Source organism: Lepidochelys olivacea, assembly GCF_965140295.1.
Source record: "Lepidochelys olivacea isolate rLepOli2 genome assembly, chromosome: 4".
NCBI classification, from domain to species: domain Eukaryota; kingdom Metazoa; phylum Chordata; order Testudines; family Cheloniidae; genus Lepidochelys; species Lepidochelys olivacea.
Genome location: NC_140414.1, coordinates 33,120,223 through 33,132,744, shown reverse-complemented (window position 1 = coordinate 33,132,744; position 12,522 = coordinate 33,120,223).

Genomic DNA, 12,522 nt, shown 5'->3' with positions numbered 1-12,522 from the left:
AAGACTCCAAGTAATGCTGAGTCCACCACCTCCCCTGGTAAACTGTTTAAATGTTTAATTGCCCTCGCTTCTGGAAGCTGCTTTTTATTTCAAGGTTAGCTTTGTCTTAACTTCATCTTCCACCTGTTGGATCTCATTATGCCTTTGCCAGCAAGATTGAAAAGCCCTCCTTCTATTCAGATCAGTAATGTTGCTCTATCAAGGCCTGTATGGTTTGCGTTCTGGTTACCTAAGAATCTAAACAGCCATGTCAGTTGAGATCACTTAGGGTACTTGAGCCTAGTGCTCTAAACGTTTGGGGGACAGTGTTCTCAGTGGAGAGCTCTCTATTCTTCGGTTTTCTTCTCCCCGCACTGGTCACACAGAAACAGAAGTCCATCTGTACGGCATAATGGAGGACCCATCACTTTTCTCAGGGAAATGGACTGTTTTTGTTTATCCCCACAGAGGATGTGTTGGGTTCATTTTATGACCTCAAAATGGATATTTTGTTTTTAGTGAGTGGAGAAAGAGATGACACTGCTTTTAGTAAAAAGAAAAGGAGTACTTGTGGCACCTTAGAGACTAACCAATTTATTTGAGCATAAGCTTTCGTGAGCTACAGCTCACTTCATCGGATGCAGTATCTCACGAAAGCTTTATGCTCAAATAAATTGGTTAGTCTCTAAAGTGCCACAAGTACTCCTTTTCTTTTTGCGAATACAGACTAACACGGCTGTTACTCTGAAAACTGCTTTAGTCTACTTCAGCTTCTTTTCTTTTCTCTACTCAGCTTCTTCATTTGCTTTGTGTGGCTGAGCACCAGGGTGCTGCACTTACTTGCATTACACAGATATATAGAGGTGATCTAAGGTCTCATGGCAGTGATGGTGGTGGGCTTGAGCAGCTGGCACTAGATATCCAATGGGAAGGGAAAGGCAACACAGCTGTATGGGAGGAAAGGAGAATGAATCCTGTATGGAAGTGGGTGGTTTATATTTTATTGGATCCTCTTCCTGGGTGAGAAAGAACAGCTGAATTTTAAAGGCTTGACTTAAACAGGTGAAGGGATGAATTTCAGGTCAGTTCTGATTTTATCTCAGAAAAGCAATTAACTTCCACCATTTAATTGCTCCTGGGGAGCTATTTATTCAGCTTCCTTCTGTTGGAATAAATATTTCTTGCAGGAAATCTTTTTGTGTTCACATATTTATAAGGAGCCCAGATAATATTGCACTTGCTGTGAACATAATGACGTGATTTTTCTCCAATTGCAATACTAAGTAATTGTTTTTTCTCTGGTGAGTAAATGGACACTTTTTAAATATTAAAGTACACAAACGTTCTTTACAGCTCTAAGTGCTATCACTGTATGTACTTTATGTGGAGGACTAGTTCTGAAACTAAAGGATCGGGTTTTAGGGTTAAAGCTGAACACCCTGATTTCTATCCTTCCCTAAGACCTGGATTTCAAAATTAAAGTTAAATTAAACCTGAATGAAAAATGTTGAAACACTTCCCCGTTGTGGCCAAATCTGGTTTCTTTAGCTTATCCTGTTTGCTGGTGACATTGCACCACTGTTCATCCAGAAGGTCAGTAATTCACATTTTCAGTGCTGGTTATGGTTCAGATAGTAAATAGTGGGGAATTTCAGAAATCCTTCAAGAACAATTATAACCAATGCTTAATGTTGTTAAAGCCTCTTCTGGAAACACCTGCGTGTCCTTCAAGGCTTAGAGGAGTAAACTAACTTGATTTGATGATGAAAGTAATTGATATGCCTTCCTTTCAATATTTTAATTCCCTGTTTTTCTTTTCACTTTTCATTCCACGTGGGGTTTGGTCTCCAATTTATTGGGGATGTGAGGAGGGAGAATGGTCTCAGGAAGAATAGATGGAAAAGCAAGATTCGATTGAAAGATTTTGGATTTGGTTCAGAAAAAATGGCTTTCTAATCATCCCTTATTCTGCAAGCCCTCCCTGCGTCAAATTCCCAGTAAGCTCAATGTGAAGAGGGCTTACAAGAGTGGAGTCTTGAATTGCAAATCGTTTAAACTCATCCTCCCTTTCAAATTTTTTCATAACTCTGCCTTGTTAGGGCTTGTCTTCTCCTAATGCAGTTATGCAGTTTGAATACCCACCTGATAGGATGAAGTAGCTGATTATGAAATCTTGTTTCAAAAGATTGCACACTTCTGAGTGCTATTGTATGTATGAGCTTATGCTACATTAAGGTAGCTGCAAAAGGGATTTTAAAGAAACCCATGTAAAATACAGGCCAGTTCCATTTGCAAAGATACATGCAGTTATTGGCTCTTGGACAGAAAAGCTACCAGTAGTTAGTCTGCATGGCTGTATTATATAACATGAGATGGGGAGAGAATAGCTCCTATGCCATTTAACACTGTCTATACATGTCTGTAGTGTTAACTTCTGTCCCCCACACTTATCTGCTTTGCTAATAATCCTACATCCATCTGGCACTTGCTACTGCAGTCGAAATTCTGTAAGTGGTTTTGAAGCAAGGGAATTGCTCAAACAGAGAGATGATGCACAGGGCAGATGCTGCTGATTACACCTATATAAGTACCATTTGATACCATCAGTTTTACTGAATGTTCTTACCATACCTACATGAAGATAACTAACTAATCTCCAAGGTTTAAACTGTTCTCATGATTCATTCCCCTCATATTTCTTTCTTATTGTTTCAGTCCTGCAGCCCTGTTAGTTCATCATAATATAAAATTATTTATCAAATTGAATTTATGAAAATATTTTATTTGCTGACGATACCATCTGTGCAGGATTCTAATTCCTGGGTCTCAACTCTGTTAGAACTCCCCAAGTTCTAAAGATTTCTAGACCTTAAAAGTTAAAGTAATAGAGTTTTATATTAATGGCTAGTGGTGCCCAAACTGGCTTCTCATCAGAGTCCAAATTCTGCTACTCTTATTCACATTGAGTATTACATTGCTCTGGAGGTAGTCTAACTCATCTCAATGGGACTATGTGCATAATAAATTTATTTTAAAATAGCAAAATAAATAGCAGCAGTATCCTCATTCTAAAAGCTTGACTGAAGCATCAAGGCTATAAATGATTGTCATTTGCAGAAGGCTGAGTAGCGGGAAAACTTGCAACGAAACGTTAATTCTATAGCTGGATCACTTAAAAACTAAAAATCTTAAGTAACATACCAAATAAAAGAGAGAAAGGAAGAACATAATACAGGCTTCAATTACAATAGAATAATAATAATAGGCTTCTATTATAGTAGCACCTAGCTGCTCTGTAACTTGAGACAACCACCCGGCTTACAAATGGTGGCAAGAGCTAGTAAGCCATACATCACTAGTTATAGTAATTGAGAATGCCACTGTGCCTCAGAATAACGACTTGTAAAGAAGGGCAGTTTTTGGTGGGAGAGAAGTAGTTTGGCATTTGGGTTTTAAAAGGGTGAAATAAAGAAATTGTAACTTAGGCTATGTCTACACTACCACTTATGTTGAGTATAACTTATGCCTTGCAGGGGTGTGAAAAAGCCATCCCCTGAGCGTCATAAGTTACACCCACCTAAGCGCCAGCGTGGACTGTGCTATGTCAGTGAGAGAGCTTCTCTCGCTTGCATAACTACCCCCACTCTTTGGGGGTGGATTTATTATGTTGCTGCCGGCTACACTAGAGAGCTTACAGCAGCACAGCTGCATCAGTGTTTGGTCTGTCTCTACAGCGGCCTGAATCACAATCCTGGTGCTAAATGTCACACTGCAGGACAACTGCACGCCGCCCTCCCCACCCCTGCAGTCAGTGGTCCAGCAAGGGCACTTATTCTCAGGTTTTGGCTCCCTATCCATTGCCTTTCTTGGGTGGAGATGCATGTTTCATTCCCTTCTGATGATGGTATTTCCCGGCTGCACGATTCTTTGCCTTCACTGTGTTGTTCCTGGCAAAGAGCACGCTCGCTTTTCTCTTCAGAGACTGATAACAGAGTGGTTGTCAACAGTTAATACCACACAGTTCTTTCCATTGAAGCCTATTTTATTCTTAAGGTTAAAAAGCACTGCAAAAAAAAATATTAAAAACAATAGAAATCGACGTGCATGTTACTAAGCTTACCAAATGCCATCCCAACTCCAACAGGGGCTCTAGCAGGAGCTAGTTTATCACAGCTTCAGCTCAGAGTGAGCACAGGCTGTTGGGACCTCAGTAGGCTTACTTGTTCCAACCCTTCCCAAAGGATTGGGGCCTTCTCCAGACCAGGGCCTATGTCTGTTTCCCAGCTCAGGAATAAGGCCCTGAGTCTGTTTAAAATGAGGCTATTTTTTAAAAAAACTAGTCTGTTGGTGCCTGGAGAATCAACTTGGAACTAATACATACATACCTCTCTGGGGGTTGGCTTCAAGGGGCTGATAACAGAGGAAGTATGTTAGTATCTGCCCCCTTACTAGAAAATGTACATACAATGGCACAATAACACATACACAATTGCATTTTAATACAACGTACCCCAAAACTATTAGCCCATATTCAATAAGGTTTAATTTAATTCAATAAAGTTTGTTCAGGATCGTGTCAGTTTGTCACGCTGAGCAACTCTGAACTTTGGGAAAGTTCAGAGCGAGAGCTCCAGTATGTTTCTTGGGCATACTTCTAATTCATGTAAATTAATTCCAAAGATAAGTTACTATAACTGGGTGTATGAACAGCAATGGGTGAAGAAACTAAAGCATGTCACGCTGTCCCATATTTTCAATTGGCAACATGCCTGGCTACATACTCATTGTATCTGTTTTGGGTTTGCAAGTCAAGGTTACAGATCGCTATCCCTTTGCCCCGGGTACATGGCTAAGTCGGTATGGGCAGAAGTATGTGTGCACTTAGGCAGAAGCTGTTTGAAAATTTGGGGCATATATGTGTGTGTGTGTCCACTATATGAGCAGGTGGGGGAGGATGACAGAGAGCACATAGCTGGAGGACAATTTTTTTCCCCCCAGTACTGCACTGCTGTAGACATAATTTATGTTTAGTGAAAGGGCTCTGGGCTCCTAACCATATATAACTAAAATTGACAATTAAGGGTAATATACCCCCAAAAGTCCATTACTGGTCAACTGAAGTCTTTGATAGCTGGCTCTGCAGCATCTAATCAATAAAACAGCCATATAAACTCTAAAAGGAGAAAAGTAATAAAACATTTTTTAAGTTTAAAATTGCTTCTGAATTCTTCAGTCAGCCTTAATTAAAAGTATTAAATGCATTTAGACATCCCTTCCAAACATTACATGCATCTAAATTGTTATCCAGTGTAAAATATACTTATTTTAGTGAGCCTGAACAAAATGAAGTACAATAAAAACGTAATAGGCATTTGAACTCTCTTCTTTGTTTAAACGTTTAAAACGCCACAGAACAAAAAATAGCAACAGAACATAGCAGAAACACATTTCTGCTCTCAAGCATACATACAAGAAGCAGCTTCAGGGAGCATATCCATCGCAACGTAAATGTCGGAACATTATCACCCATGAGGAAGAGAAAGGGAGCTAAAGCCCAGAGCAGAGATCACATAACAGACAATCCCATAAATGCTATAGACCCCAGGAATTCAGACTACACAATACTTAATATTCTGTCCCAGGGGCATCTTTTCCTACTGCACATCTGCTTCATTTGAGTGTCTCAGACCAGCGTGGCAAGGCTTAGATCAGAAACATACTGAGCAGTGCTGACTGGAGCCGCCAGGGTCCCTTTTCAAGCGGGCATGTGTGTGCGTGTTTGGGGAGGGGATATCACAAGTGTTCACAGACACAGGACAAAAATGAGCTGTGCTGCTGAGGGGCCGCTCTAAGTATCATTTTACCCAAACTGCTGCTCCCAGATTACGATAGACCGGCCACTTTTTTCAGACCACTTTAAGCACTAAATGCAGGACTATATTTCACAAAATATTTAAGTCCCTCCTGCATTTTTGGGGAGACTAAATTACAGCTGCACTTAAGCTTCAGTTAAATCCATGTCGTTCTCAGTCTGCTTTGCCTACTGACTCAGATTTTAGATGCTTTTGATGTTAGTTCATGTTCTCTACTTTGTTTTCAACAGGAGTCACTGGTTCCTGCAATTTATCGAGTTTTGAGTGGCTATATTTGAATAAGCTTCAAGATGAACACTTAGGGCTGACTGCAGCGTATATTACTTTTGATGTCTGGCAAGATGGCTTGTGGTCTGAGATGTTGTAGCAAAAATATTGTTTATCTGAATTTCGTTTCCTTTTAGGTATATTTTCTTTATACCAAAAGTCCCAGGCACCAATCCAGATTTGAAGACAGGCAAACCAAAAGCAAGAAAGCAATTTAAAACCGATTTTAATTATTGCTTTGGAGCTACAAAGCAAGAGGCCGGATTCCCAGCTGATGGAAATCCGCATCACTCCATTGAGGCCAATGTGTCTGGTCCAGTTCCTATCAAAAGCTAATTTCCTGGCCTTGTTATTAATCCAAGGCTGTTGAAGTTGTTGCATTGGAGCAGGTGCTTTATTCCCTTTTTCTCCTCCTGGGCAGAACAGTTTGTATATGTAGCTGACTGGGTAAAACTCTTGTCTTTGGGTTGGGAAGTTGTGGTTTCCTATATATTCAGTACTGACACTGCAGTGAAGCAAGTGAGGGAGGATTCCGCATCATTAGTAGTGCGGGCCCAGATCCGCAAACAGACTTAGGCACCGCGGTGCTCGGCATGGTAATGCCTAGGAAATCACAAGAACAGCATTGTGATTCACAAAGCCTAAGTTACGGGGCTAGGCCCCCTATAAAACAAATGGGGAGAGACAGCACCTTAAAATGTGATTCACAAAAGCTAGTATGCTAGGTGGCAAGCTGCCTAACGTAGCCAATGGGAGATCCCAATGAGATGGGCGTGTCCTAAGTCCTGCCCCCATTGTGGAGTTAGGGCCCTAAAACCAGGCCACAGGAAGGTGCCTATCTTTGCTAGTGGTTCACCATTGGAGTCAAGGAGACTTAGGCACCTGCCTCATTCACATAAATCAGAGAAGGAGGAGGTAGTGATGCTCACCTTATAACTTTTAGCCCAAGAGTTAGGTCACTCACCTGGGATGTGAGAGACCTTGGTTCAGTTCCCTCCGCTGCCTGATGGTTGAAAGGATTTGAAGAGGGGTCTCCCTCAATCTCTGCTGTTTGAGTTGTGTTGTGATGATTGGGCTGACAAAATATATAAAATGATATAATAGGGTTGCCAACTGTCTAATCACACAAACCCAAACACTCTTGCCCGACCCCTTCCCTGAGGCCCCGCCCTGCTCACTCCATCCCCCCTCCCTCCGTTGCTCACTCTCCCCCACCCTCACTCGCTTTCACCGGGCTGGGGCAGAGGGTTGGGTTGCAGGAGGGGGTGTGCGGGCTCTGGGCTGGGGTTGAGAGTGTGGGAGGGAACCTGGGGCAGGGGATCAAGGCGCAGAGCGGGGAGGAAGGGGTACAGGCTCTGTGAGGGAGTTTGGGTGCAGGAGTGAGCTCAGGGCTGGGGTGTTGGCTCTGGGAGGAAGTTTGGGTGTAGGAGGGGACTGGGGTTGTGGTGCAGGCTCCAGCCCGGCAGCGCTTACCTCAGGCAGCTCCCGGGCAATGGCACAGCAGGGCTAAGGCAGGCTCACTGCCTGCCTGGCCCTGCGCTGCTCCCGGAAACAGCTGGCATGTCCCTGCAGGGGAGGGAGGGCAGGGAGGCCCTGTGTGCTGCCCCTGCCTGCAAGCACCACCCCTGCAGCTCCTACTGCCCGCGGTTCCCAGCCAATGGGAACTGCGGGGTGGTCCTTGCAGGCACGGGTATGGGGAAGCGCACAGAGACCCCCTGCCCCCCACCCTCAGAGGCCGCAGGGATGTGCTGGCCACTTCCCCAAGTGGCATGGGGCCAGGGCAGGTAGGGAGCCTGCCTTAGCACTACTGCACCACCGGACTTTAAGCAGCTAAAATCTCCTGGATTGGCTTCAGCAGCCTTCGGGAGATAGAACCCGATTCTGGGAGACTCCCGGCAAAACCGGGAGGGTTGGCAAACCTAACCTGTAATTACAAATGTTTTGGAAAATCGGTCAAGTTGTTTTCAATAACTGTTAAAAACAGGTGCAAGAAAACCAGGCAGAAACTAAATTAGTCCAAACAAAAAGGCCACACTGCTATAATTCAAGGACTATGTTGAAATCATGCTTGATTAAAAACAGAAGATGTGGAACTGGAAATTAGTGAACCTAAACTGGCATGTCGGATATCAGGCCTAACTGGTGGACAAAATAATGAGGGGATGGGCTATTCCACCCACCGTTCCCTTTGTGGATCCTTAAAGAAACTTTGGCGGGGGAGGTGGAATAAAGAAGAACAGACAGAGGCTACAGAAGTGAGCTGTGCCATCAAGGATGCGACCCCCACATTTCCTGGTATCCTGGGCCTTCGTCATTCGATCCCAAGGGATGTCCTGATCAGGCCAGAGAAAGGGATCAAGATAGTATCATCACCCTCCCACCAGCTCCAGCTAAATGCCAGCCACCACCTAACATGAAACAGGCCTGGACTTCCACAGCAGCCGCTCCAGCTCATTTCAACCAACTTCTTCCCTTTTCCAGAAAAGGGCAGTTATTAGTATCTTTGATACCATCTAAGACACTGTCAGACAAGGAGGGGTTTTCCTTCTGAAATCCCTCTTGAGCTATTATTACTCCTGCTGCTTCCTCCTATAAGACTTTAAACTCTGGTCACTTCTGCTCAGCCGTGCGTCTTGTTGATATTTAAAGATCTGCTGGCACTTTCCCAATGCCCTGGTCAGCAATCATGCTCTAAATAAAGCAGATCCTAATGTCCAAGGTGAAATGTAGCTGGCAACATTTTTATCACTGCTCCATCTAGCCCTGCTGAGAACAATGTCTACACAACATACAAAACACCAGTGGCTGCTGATATATTCTTTACACTAGTGCTCTGACCATTGCTCTCACTGGTGGAGCTGCACTGCTGCCAACAGAGAAATTTTTGGCCAAAAAAAAGGTCACTTACACACAAGGACCAGGCGTGCTTGCAAACATGGAATCAGTTCACAGCTGCTTGCAGCTGACTTCTTAATCGGGGTCAGCCTCTTCCCTCGCTGCACAGCTGGCACTAGAAAGTGCGTCGTCATCACAGTCTGTTGAAGAGAAATGTTAATTGTGACATGGTCTTATTGTTCAAAACAATAGTAAAAATAAAAGCCAAGGGCCTAAGTGCTGCCCGATTGACATCAAACAGTTGGAATCACTATGGCTACACAGGTTTAACTGAGAGAAGAATTTGGCCCATACTAAGTCCATACATATTAACTGCCCAGGGCTAGGAAGCTATTTCTCCCATCAGCATGGTACTGTATAATTGGCCATGGTGTGGGGTTTATGTCCTCCTCTGTAGCATCCAGATGACCACTGGATATATATTTTACTTACTGGGATGTTGTAGTAAAAAAAGCAAAAAGGTAACTTGTTATAAAGTATAGCATGCTGTACTGCAGTGGTTCTCAACAAGGGACCCTGGGGGTCTGCGAGCAGATTTCAGGGGTCCGCTAAGCTCCCGGCATTAGATTTGCTCAGGCCCAGGGCAGAAAGCCAAAGCCCCACCGCATGGGATTGAAGCCCAGGGTCCCAAGCCCGCCACCAGGGGCTGAAGCTGAAGCCTAAGGAGCTTAACTTCACGGGGACTCCTCTGGAGTGAGGCCCCAGGTAATTACCCTGCTTGCTATCCCCTAATGCCAGCCCTGGCTTTTATAGACAGAAAAACAGTTGTCTGTGGCACAGATGGGCCGTGGAGTTTTTATAGCATGTTGGGGGGGCGTCAGAAAGAAAAAGGTTAAGAACCCAAGCTATACTGTATATCAGGTAATATTAAATATTTGGTTTTTTTTAAACTGGGAAATGTTCTAAGTAGCAGATTCAAAATCTTTTGATGTCATTTGTATGTGAATAGTGAGAGGATCTGGAGGGAGAAGTGGGAACGGGGAGTTTTATGGGAGTTTTGGGGTTTTGTCTTCGCTTGTGTTTTTGAACTTTGTGTTTGCTTGTGTTTTTGAACTTGCTTGTGTTTGTGTAGCACTGTGCTTACTTTTGTTCAGCTGTTCTGCAGCACTGTGTGCTGTGACTCAATGCTGGATAGCAGAGGGATTGCTCTGATTAAGACATCAGCTGGCTGCAGCTGTGAGCTGAAGTCCTTTTTGTAAGCTCATTTTCTGGATGCTCTGCACTGCTGTGCCCTCTTACATTAAGCTTCAGGATTGAAACATTAGGTTTCCTTTTGTTCTCTACAACCAAAAAACCATACCTGCTAACTGTATCTGTATTGCAGAGTAAAACCCTATTTTTCAGGTCCAATATATTGTGTACATTAGTAAATGTACTCAATTCTTTACAGGTTTTTTAGAATCTTGACATAAATGTGCTTTCTGGATTGTAGGACATACTATGTTCATTATTAACCATATTCTGGGAAAACATAGCCCCTGACCCCTCTACCCCTTCCACGCTTGCATGATTGTGGAATGCATGATAAAATTTATTAAGCCAACAGCATGTTTTAAAACTTTACATTTTAAGGCCTTCTCTAGCTCAGCACAGATGGAGTTTGGACAAACTACAGGTGTCAATTCTGCCACTTTGCATAACAGCAGCAGATCCTTACAGCTTCTTTACACTGCGGGGCCCAGCTGTAACTTGGTTTCCCTGAAACAAACAAGACCTTATCACTGTCTATATTGCAAAGTAGTTGAAACCTAACTATGGCCTAGATTATTGTCTCCTGCATCCACAGAGAGGAGTTCTGCTTTTCTGTTCAGAAGGGAAGGTCAACCCCTGATTTTGCAGCAGAATTAAGTGTGTGCTGGGAAAGATTTAAAAGCTCTGGCAGCCAATGTGAGTATTTGTTGCTTCTGTGCTCTGAAGTCACTCATTGGTTGCCTGAGTTATTGGCTGGATGGAATGCCTTACAACATTGGGCCCTGATTCTGCAAAGACTTAACTCAGTGAAATTACACACACAGGTAAATCTTTTGCAGGATCAAGGTATTAAAAATAACAAATATTCCAAACCCCGGTCTCCAGAATGCAAATTGTGCGTCTCAGCCACAGAATCACCCTTCTTTCCATCCTGTATAACAACCTTTAATCTTAAGAAAGCGATGTTTTGCTCTTGTCTATATTAAGGGAATTTTGCAAGCATTTCCCACCACCTCAAATCTGATCCCACTCCATCTGTGTTGACAACACTGAGCACTAAAGTTGATGCTTTAAAGCACTATTTCAATTAAACCTAAAACAGTGGCAAGACTGTTGTTTTTTTAACTATGTCCAGGCTTGAGTGAATCTTAGGAGTGACAGAAAAGCAGCAGATATTCCAGAAGCAGAGGCATGCAAGAGCGTGCCAGAGCAATATGAAACTGTGACTCAGCATTAAGTGAATAGCCTGAATGGCAGAACATCTGCAGGATTTATTAATTCATACCAAAAGGCTGATAGAGAAAGCAAAATGATCCGTAACTTGCAATGCTATTTCAAATATCATACTTCCTTCTGCTGTCTCACTAAATATCTGAGACCCACAGAACTATGCTTTGTTGTCGAATCTCTCTCTCACCGCTTGCGCTGTGTGCTTCTGAGACCGTGCTAGCTGTGCTTTTGTGATAGCCCCCATTTTGCTAAAGCAGGGAAACAGCTCGTTGATGTTTGACAGTGGATACCGTGGAAGTGTCCTCTGGTGCATGAAGGGAATTCTGCATGAATCATGAATGAATGCCAACTCCTCCTGCATTAGTACCAACTTCTCTAGTACGAACTCACAGCTCTATCCCTGCAATCCCAATGTGTATGCTCTCTTCTCTCTAGTTAGAGAGCATAATTCAGTAGATTAAGTTATTTGTTAAATTATGGTTGCTAGGCTGTAAGTAATAGGTAGCTCTTTATGGGGAGTAAAATTTCAAAATGGCTCACAGGCATATCAGTGCTGTCACTGTTCCAGACCTTGTAAAGGCATTAGGGTATGACTCATAGAATGAGTCTGTGCCAGGGCATTCAGAAAATGACTATAAGCCTAATGATAGCCCCGGTGAGGAAATCATTGTTAATGGGGTGAAAAAGGCAGTTGAACCAAAGTGTTTCCCTGAGTGTTGTGGAGATGCTGACCCTGAACTTAAGAATGATAAAGATTCAAGTGTTGCGAAGCTTTTTATTATTGAACTGTCTCAAATAACGTCTGACCACTGATTACTCCTTTTAACAAAACACAATCTTGTCACTCATTTTATCCTCTGGCAGCATTCTCAGTTTTCCTGATGATCTCTGCCCCCCCCTCAGCCCCCCCCACCCTATTGAGTGGCCTGCCCAAGAAGCTGTTCTGTTGGCTTTTGTGAAGTAGCCTATGCCATCGTTTGCAGTCGGTCCATAATTAGTAGTCGGAGCTCCTCCTTCATCTGAGGACATTTATGTATCGTGATTTCCCACAGCTACTGAACATGAAGGGCTGAAAACTGAAAAGGGC